The sequence below is a fragment of the Hydra vulgaris genome, chromosome 14 (genome assembly GCF_038396675.1).
Source record: "Hydra vulgaris chromosome 14, alternate assembly HydraT2T_AEP".
Classification (NCBI taxonomy): Eukaryota; Metazoa; Cnidaria; class Hydrozoa; order Anthoathecata; family Hydridae; genus Hydra; species Hydra vulgaris.
Window position 1 is genome coordinate 5,570,001 of NC_088933.1, and position 9,699 is coordinate 5,579,699.

Below are 9,699 nucleotides of genomic sequence, written 5' to 3' on the forward strand. Positions count from 1 at the left end.
TCGAAATATTGTTTTTATCAATTATTATAAAAATATTTATCTATTTTTTATTAATAATTGATAGTTTAATATAATAACTTTTGATATATAAATAAGTCTTTTAGGATATAAAATTACTTATAAATTTATAGATAAACAAATTCTAGAAAGTTAAGGGCCTTTTTATTTTAAAAAGACTATAGGTATAATTTCAAATAAATCAAGTAAAATATATTTAAATTCCATTTATTCTTATATTTTAACGACATGTATTTTTTTTCTTTTTCGTATTTAGAATAATATAAACTAATCGTTTATAATTATTATTTAATTTAACACTGGTGCTGCTGCTGCCACCCATTTGTGCGCCTTTGACACCGAGTTTTTATTATACTTGGCTTTTTAATATTTTTCTTTATATTTTTAATCACGCGATGAAGTATTCTAAAATCTTTATAATTTGTTAATATCTGCTTAATCAGTAATAAGATCGAAAACTTTGCTTCATCAGCTTATTTATTATTAAGATTGAAAACTTTTTAATTTAATGACTTTTGTGGTAAAGGATAAACCTTATGCTATTTTATATTTAGTATAGTCACTTTTTAAGACATGTAATTTATTTAATTTATGGATTTTAATAATAACACAATTCCAGTCCAGGACAGTTTGTAGATTTGGGATCCTATTATCAATAAAATATGTCTATGGGAGTCCATATTGACGTGTTTTGAAATCCCTCATTAATATCCAAATGGAAACTCGTATTTCTAAGTATTTATAAACTAAATTCGGACTTTGTCAGTGCTAATTTCATACAGTAAACATGCTATGTGATAAAAATTAATAAAATATGTTGCCAAGCAAATATTTAAGTTTTCTTGTCTTTATAACTTTTTTTAAAATTTCATTTATTACTTTAATTAAATAGCATTTTTGAAAGCTCGAAGCTTGTGTCCGTATCCAGACTTTTTTCCGGAAAAGGCAGTTGTACAAAACAAAAAAAAGTGTAAGGAAGGTTTTTTGTGAATATACTTTTTTAGTTTGAAGACGCCAACAATTGCAAAGACCCATGAAAAGTTCAGAAAATTTGTTTGTGTCATTTGCATGAAAAAAGGTGACCAAGAGCTGATCAAAACCTACCAAAATCAAAAATTCTTCAACAAATCCAGAAAGATCTCGATTTCAATGACGAGAGAGTGCCTTCGGCAACTTGTATCTCATGCCAATCTCAGATTAAGAAGCTTTGTGATGGAAAAACAACCGTTTTGTCAAAACTTTACCACTTTGAAACAATTTTAATCAAACCTGCAACTCGTTTTTCTTAAGTTTGTAAGTACTTACTCTGCCGAATTGCCAAGCTTAAGGGAAAAGAAAAGCATCTATTCAGCAAATTCTAAGACTCAGAGTATAAACTCTCACAGCAGGCTTCTCAAAGAGCTAAAAAAAGTTGCGCAAAGTGCTTATCCATTATTGGACGTTGGCTTCCTCGCAACTGCACTTTAGGAACTCGCCATGAAAATCTGAGGAAAGTTGCAGCTGCGGTTCCCGTAGGAGCAGAGCAAGTTGCATCAGCATTTTTGGCTTATAAAGTGTCTCTTCAAATGAAACCATCAGTCAACCAAGTGTAAAGATGTTGTCTATGAGACGAGGTATGCTGTGTGATTTGATATTGTTAATTTCATTTAAAAAAACGTTTGAACTTGTCAATCAAATATTTTAATAGGGCTAAATAGGGAGAGGCAAAATTAAAGTAATTAAAAATACTCCTTCAATATTCTTAATTAATTCTAATATAATTTACTTAAAAAATATTTTTATTATCTTTTATTCTAAATTAAATTCTCAAACCTTTATCTAGTTTAATCATTTGATTGATTTTAAGCTTTTTATTTTTTGTGTTTAGGTCCATCATCAGCTCAGAACTCTTTAAAGAACCTCTTACAACGGAATAATATGGTTCAAATACAGCAGAATACTGGACTGTCCAATAACGGAATGCAAAAACTTGGCTCAGCCCTGATTCAAATTAGTCCTGTAAGATTGGTGGAGCCAAGTTTTCCTCTAAAGTTTGCTCAAACTGGCTCAAAAAAGCTTCATGATTAGTTTATTGTCAGCAGCATAACTATTGCAGAAAAGAAGGAATCATGACAGATGGTTCATTGCCAAAGTTTCAGCAGTTTTAGTAAAGTCTTTTAATCAGCTCGAAAATTAACAAAATCTGCCATTTTGAAGTTGGGAATTGATGAAGAAGACTCCTTTCTGAAAGTAAGCTTTACTCGCATTGTTTTGAATGAGCATGAAACGCCACCACACAGCCCAGTTCAGAAAACTATCAAACTGATGTCTCAACCCTCAACCAAAGCAACAAGTGTAAAGCAAAAAATCCTGATAGCACTTGCAGAAAACACTTTAGAGAGCTGCCATAATGTGAAGGCTATTTTGAATCTCATTCATGTTCAAAAAGAATATCAGAAAGATTCTCTTATAATTTCTTTTGATCTCAAGCTGGCAAACATATTATGTGGAATACAGTATTACAGCAGCAAGCATCAATGTTGTTGGTGTGATGCCTCATCACCAAATCTCCAAAACTGTGGCCACCTGAGAACTTTTAGTGAGATCAGAAGACAACATTCCAACTTCATCAGTAGGAGGAGATTTGAGAAAATCAAAGGACTTCAAAAATGTTGTTCATTTGCTAATACTCGATTTTCCAGATGACTAGCTCGTTCTTTGAGATCTTTGGTCCAAAGCTAAAGAATAGCCATCGTCACTTCACATTCCCAACCAGCCTTTGCATGGTGGTCATTTCAATGGGATTGACTGCATGAAGCTCTTGAGAGGTGTGAGTAAACTCCAACTGTTTTCAGAAAAGTTAAATTTTGCTCAAGATCATGGCTTCATTCAAACACTTACGCTATTCAAGAATGTTGTGACTTCTTTCTTTGGCCATCTTCCAAAATAATTAGAGGTTTTGTAATTTAGTGAGTTTCTTTGTTGAGATCTTCAACACCTAAATCTATTGTTGCATCAGGCACATTAAAAACCCTTATTTGATCAGTTCTTTTTTTATATAAACTGCTTATTTTACTTTTTAATATGGGAAGACTTATTTTCCCATATAATTGGCGTTTTGCTCCACCACGGTCCAACTTAACACCTATAAATATTGTTAAAAAAAGTTTCAAGTTCACGAAAAATAATTAATAATATAAATATGTACAATAAATGTTTTTAAAAAAATATTAAATATAATAAAAAAATAATTAAGATAATTAAACAAATATGAATTTGTGTAATTAAACGTGGTTAAAAGAAAACAAAATTGAACGTTGGGATAATTAGCATTATAGTAATTTTGATCCAATAGAGAAATTAAAAGATTTGATAAAATACGATCTAACTTAAGGGTTGAACGAATTAGGATAGATCTTTAAATTTTAGTGAATTTTATAATCTTTAAAGAAATTAGTTTAAATGTTTTATAATATTGTTAAAGCTCTATATGAATGAAACGTTTTATGAAGTCGTCATACTGAAAATATTATAAGAGTGGGCTACATTAATTACACCTAAGGGTCAGGGTTTTGACACTGTATACACGCATGAATTGAATTTGTTCAAAAAATTTTCTAAATTATTTTTTTATCATAACTTTTTCTCACAGTAAGTGCATATATAAACATAGAGATCTTTCTGTGATGTAATTGTGATTTTCGTCAAAAAAATGAGTGTCTCTATGTTATACTTTACCTCATCAATTATGTTTTTTTCTACATAAGAAGAAAAAAATGATGTTTTTTGTACCTTTTATATAAACAACAACTAACTTTTATTGTTACAATTATTCAAAAATTTTCAATGATTTGAAAATAGTTAATTGAAAATATGTTAACATCTAGCATAAAAATCATTAAAAACGTGTTAACATTTAGCGTACAAATCATGTAAAAACAGCGTTGGAATATAACTTGAATGTGAAATTGAACTTGAAACAGCCTCAGATGTGGGCCCGTCTTGCGGCGAGAAAGAAATCTCACAGGTAAAATATTAATTTAAATTTAGTAGTAATTTTTTTTTACTTTAAAGATTACAAATTTATCAGTTATTTCAACAAACAAGTAGATAAAAAAAAAACCTGAAAAATTTCAGATTATCCATAAAATTCACAAACTTTTTTTCCCTTGAGTTATGCATTCCTTTGTGTGGTAAAAACGGCAGTTTTTAAAAGTACTTATAAAAAGTGTTTTTATGAGGAGTGAAGTGGGACAAAAAAAATATTTATACTTCTTTGCCATCATTTTTGTGTGACTAAGTTGTGAAAATTTCTAGAGTAGTTTGACGAAGAATGTAATTTAGTCACATATTTAACAAAATTGAGTTTTTGCAAATTTTTATATTCAAAGAATAGCTCCATCATTTTGTGTTAAAAAGGTGTCTGTCAAGAGTTTTCTCTAGTCTGTACAGTGTCTAAAAGTTTTGGTTAAAAGAACTAAAGTTCTGACTTCAGCCTTATATTTTGCCTAATAACTTCAGTTGTTCAAGAAAGTGTTTTGAATATATTGGACAATCTTGATGATACATTTATGAAGTTCTAGAGTCAACACAAAAAATAAGCAGGATTTAGTTGTTTACAGCTTGATTGATGTTAGGGACATTGAAAGGAAGAGGCCTGGTTAAGAGATAGTAAGTGAAAAAGTCGTGATGCCAATAAAGATACTGAACAAAAAAAATATATAACAATGGAAACAAAAAAAGAACTTAAGTATCATGTTTTAATTAGAGATGAACGAGTACAGTTATGTGTTGTGGCATTTTTATCAATAATTTCTGTCACAAAAGAGGATTCGAAGAGTAAGGAGTTTAAAAGTGGATGGAAAAGCAGTTAAAGATTTGAGAGGAGTACATAAGAGTTATATTAGCAGTCATAATATTCTAGCTAAGATACACGCTCACTTAGACTCCTTTCCGAAAAAAATGAAGGATTGTTTACTTTCATTTTTTTATTATTTAATAATCTTTTGGTCTAACTGGCATTAAGAATTAGTTTAAGTAGTTTATCTACAGCAGTTAGCTTAGATATAGATTTGGAATAGTTATTGTATCTTATGGGGTGTATCATATTGGGTATATCTTAAATTAGGAAAAATAATTCATGATTAGACAAAAAGTTTAGTATATCAATATTTAATAGATTAACTGCTTGCAGACGTCGAGCCATCGATTCCGCAAGAGATTTGGTTTCTGCTTGAGTGATTTTCTCCCATGCTTCGACTATTGCTGCTTTTAGATAATTTCGTCTTCTGTAATCTCGATCTCCAATTTTCCGTTTTAGAATGTACCACAAATGCTCAATTGGATTAAGGTTGGGGACTAGGCAGGCCATCCATCACATTAGTATCATTTTTTCGAAAAATATCCTTTGTTGCTATGGCAGTATGTTTTGGGTCATTATCCTGTTGAAAGACAAAGTTGTTTCCAAATTTAAATTTACAAACAGAGGATTTCAAATTTTGCTTTAAAATGTCTATATACAAACTGGCGTTCATAGTTGATTCAATGAAAGTCAGTTTGCCAGCTCCTCGCCAAGCTATTGATACCGACACCATGACATTTCCACCACCGTGTTTTACTGTTCCTTTCATGCAATTCAATTTGTATGCCTCACCTTGTTTTCGCCAGACTTTTTGCTGTCTATCCAAAGAGATCAGGTTTAACTTGGAGTCATCACTCCAAATTACTTTCTTCCAGTACTCGATAGTTTTATCCACATACTTTTTTGCAAATAATAATCTTTGTTTCATAAATCTTAGAGTCAAATAAGGTTTTTTGCGACATGAAATATTTTTTTTACCATGAAATCTTTGCACTCTAATTCTATTTCGGATAGTTTGAGCTAAAATTACAACTTTGTGGTTGTTTTTAACTTTGTCTGCAATCTTTTGAGCAGCTTCAAATCTGTTTTTCTTTACTTGTAAAATAATATTTCTAACAATAGCAGCAGATGTTTTTCCTTTACCAAGGAAAAATATCTGCTGCTATACCAACTGTATATATATATATATATATATATATATATATATATATATATATATATATATATATATATATATATATATATATATATATACATATATATATATATATATATATATATATATATATATATATATATATATATATATATATATATATATATATATATAATATTTGGCTTTATTTTGTGTGATTATTTAATCAGCAACAAACCGGACCGAATACTAGTTGTTTCAGAGTCCATTTCTCTCCGGGACACGCCAATGGGACAGTTGCATTGTCTTGTCAAGGTCATAACGGCCATGACTGGCCTCTATGCTCATGCATTATCAAAAGACCAGTATATAATCAGAAATAAAACAGATTACGATTTCTTTTCTCTGCACTTAAAAGCTATCAATTAAACTGAAGTTTTTCCTGGATGTTCAACAGATTACAGCTACAACACTTTTGTCAAAAAATACAATAAAATAACAAAGATTGGAAGCTAGACAAAGCCGTAGAGTGGTACAAAATTGGCGCATGCCCTTCAACGTGGCAAACTGCAATGTAATACACATAGGCAGTGGAACCAAAGGTCAGCACAACAATGTTCAATAAGCAGCGATGGCAGGTCTTGAACACAACTTGCAGTTGCCAAGAATGAATGAGACCTTAATGTTATGATCACAGGCAACATAAAATTAAAAAATCAAGTTGAGACAGTAGCCTCATCGGCCAGTCAAGTAATTAGTAGGCTGAAAAAAGCATTCTGCAGTTGGTGTGTCATTGTCTGGCAAATATTGTATACAGGTTATATTCGCCTACATCTCGAGTTCGCGGTACCAGCCTTCGCCGTTTCTAAATAAAACATTGAGTTTGCGACAAAAATGGTAGCAATAATAAAGCACTTACCATACCCTAAAGACTCCAAACATTGTTTTGCGAAAAGTTTTTGTTCTTTTTTTTATATGATGAAATATTAAATATTTTGGGTCAATAACAGGTGTATTAAAGAGATTTTTTGTTTTGTTTTGTTTGATACAGTAATATTAAGCAAGGCGATCTTATTCCACAACTCAATATCACTCGAAACATAAACGAGGTCTATTTTCTCGTGCCACAGGCAAAACACTAAACTAGATTAATTTATAATCTTTGAGATCCCAGTCAGTTCCTCGGTAAACAAAGAGTAAATCATTGTATTAAAAGGGAACAGGTTTTACAAATTGAACTTATTTTTTGAACAAATAATTTAATTTTTATTTTTGGGTTTAATATTAATTTTTATTTTTTGGTTTAAACTAAACTATCTATTTATATCTATCTATCTGTATTAGGGTGTCTCAAAAATACAAGTTTATCACAGAACCAAATGGTTCAAAACATACCTTGGTTGTATACCTTAAATAAAAGAAAAATGCAAAATTTTATGTCTTTAAACCTTCAGGAAGTGTTAGGTGTAGATTTTTATTTTTCTTCAAAATGGTTCATATTTAAATAATAAAACAATCCGAAGAAAAACAATTTATTTGGTTCAAATTATTTTTTGCTTGGTTAAAGTTCAAAAAAAAATTTAATTTAATTTAAAATTATTTTTGCTAAGGAGTTATATTGTTTAAAACACTCTGTTTCATTCTTTTATCCACACTTTTCTTTTCACTTTAGCAACCACCATGATGTTTTTCTCTGATTTTCGTTATGAATGATATGACAATATTTCTTCCAGAGCAGTTGTTTGTCCATTGAATATTTGAAACAAAATCTTAAAAATTTTGATACTGTGATAAAAAAAGTTTTCAAGATATTGGAAAAGGTTTTCAGGGTAACGGAATTTCCTAAATATTCTTTAGCTTCTTATGCAATCTGATGCATATATAACTATTAAATTTTTATTAATACTATCCACTATGTATATTAACTATTAAACGTTTATGTTACTAAACCTCCTCATAGAGTACAAACTTTCCAAAAAACGTGATAAAAAATTAAATCTGTCTAATAAGTTAATATTTTCATTGCATACCTGAAAATTTTTACTGCAATTTTTTTTAAATTTGAAAATAGTTGTTTTTATTTATCCTTATTCTTTCCTGTAAGCTATTGCACTAAATGAGTGATGTGTCTCTTACATATGGGTCAACAACATAAACCCCACATAATGTGCCTCCCGACAAGATACCTACTTATAAGTTCGATTCCTCCATTATGTGCACTAGTGTTTGAAGCAGTTGCGCAAGTACAAACTGCGAAAATGTTATTTTCAATTTCGAAATCTTCAAGTACCCTTTTTATTTGTTTTGCTTGGTCTTTGACTTTAGATCAGTTTGCCTGGAACACTTCAACCAGAATAGCACTATTATTATCTTCTTCAGGTACCGTCACACTTACTGCAATAGTTTCCATTTTAACAGTAATATTATTTCTATAAACCCATTTAATACACAATTTAACATCGAAGTAAAGCAAGAGTTTTTTACTGGTTAAAGTATTTTTATAGAAATTTCCAATTTCTTCCCTTTATTTTTGATGGTATGGAATCTTTTTCTGTGGGTTCCTGAGTTTGGCAAAACAGTATTTTCCAGGTTAAGCCCTGCATGCTTTAGAATTGAGGAAAGAATTGCTGTATGACTCCTTTCACCAAGATGAAATCTTGTAGCAACTTCACCTGTTGCTTTTATTATTCCGCCCCCTGATATTGACAGTTCCAGCAATTAAGATCCTTATTTTCTTGTTAACGACACAAAGAAATTTCGTTCTTCTTCGCTAGATACATCAAAAAATGAATTACTAGATGAATTATAATCAATATTTATTGATTCTGTATCAGAATCAGAGGCAATATGTTTTTCAAATAAATTTTTATTTATTTTGAACATTTTAAGTTTTTTGTCTAACTCATGCCTACGATCAATTCTCTTTCGATAAATCATGTCAATATCATTAGTTATATACTTTTTTCTTCTAAATGTCGACATTTGGTCACTTAAAAACTCATTGTACTCTTGAATGGTATCAGGTGATCTGTAACGATCAGCTTTGATTTTCAATACAGTATTTTTGCTGCCTTATTCAAAAAGTTCATTTGAAGTTTTTTTGTAACCCGGTTTCGAGAATTGAAAGATTTTCTTTTTGAAGAGAAGTTCAATTTAATATGAAAAATAAAGACACAGTTTACATACTTACAACTTTAAAAGAGGTTGACAGTTAATAATAAAAAAATTTATCTATTGTTAATTAAATTTATTATTATCATATTAATAATTAAATTTATTATTATTATATAAACCTTACTTTTTAAGATCTATTTGCTTTCTCAATTTTTTATTAGGTTTTACAATCTTATCTCTAGTGGTTGAACTTTTTGTAAAGACGTCTTTTTGAAAACCCGCTCTGCACCAGATATTTACTACTTATTCTAAAACACAATCTTTATTATCTGTCTCACTTTTTGCACCAGGAATTTGATATTTTAGCTGATATCCGCTTTTCTTCATGGAGCAACTTATATTTGATTTTGTTCACTTATACCTTTATTGATTTAAGGAAATAATCACCAAAAATGTCACCATTTGTGATTGGTAAAATGTCACCATTTGTGTGCAACTGGTATTTTTTACGATTTACGATTTGTAAAATGTCACCATTTGTGGGCAACTGGTATTTGGAAAGCTCTAGAGTGAGTCAGTTCAAAAAATACAA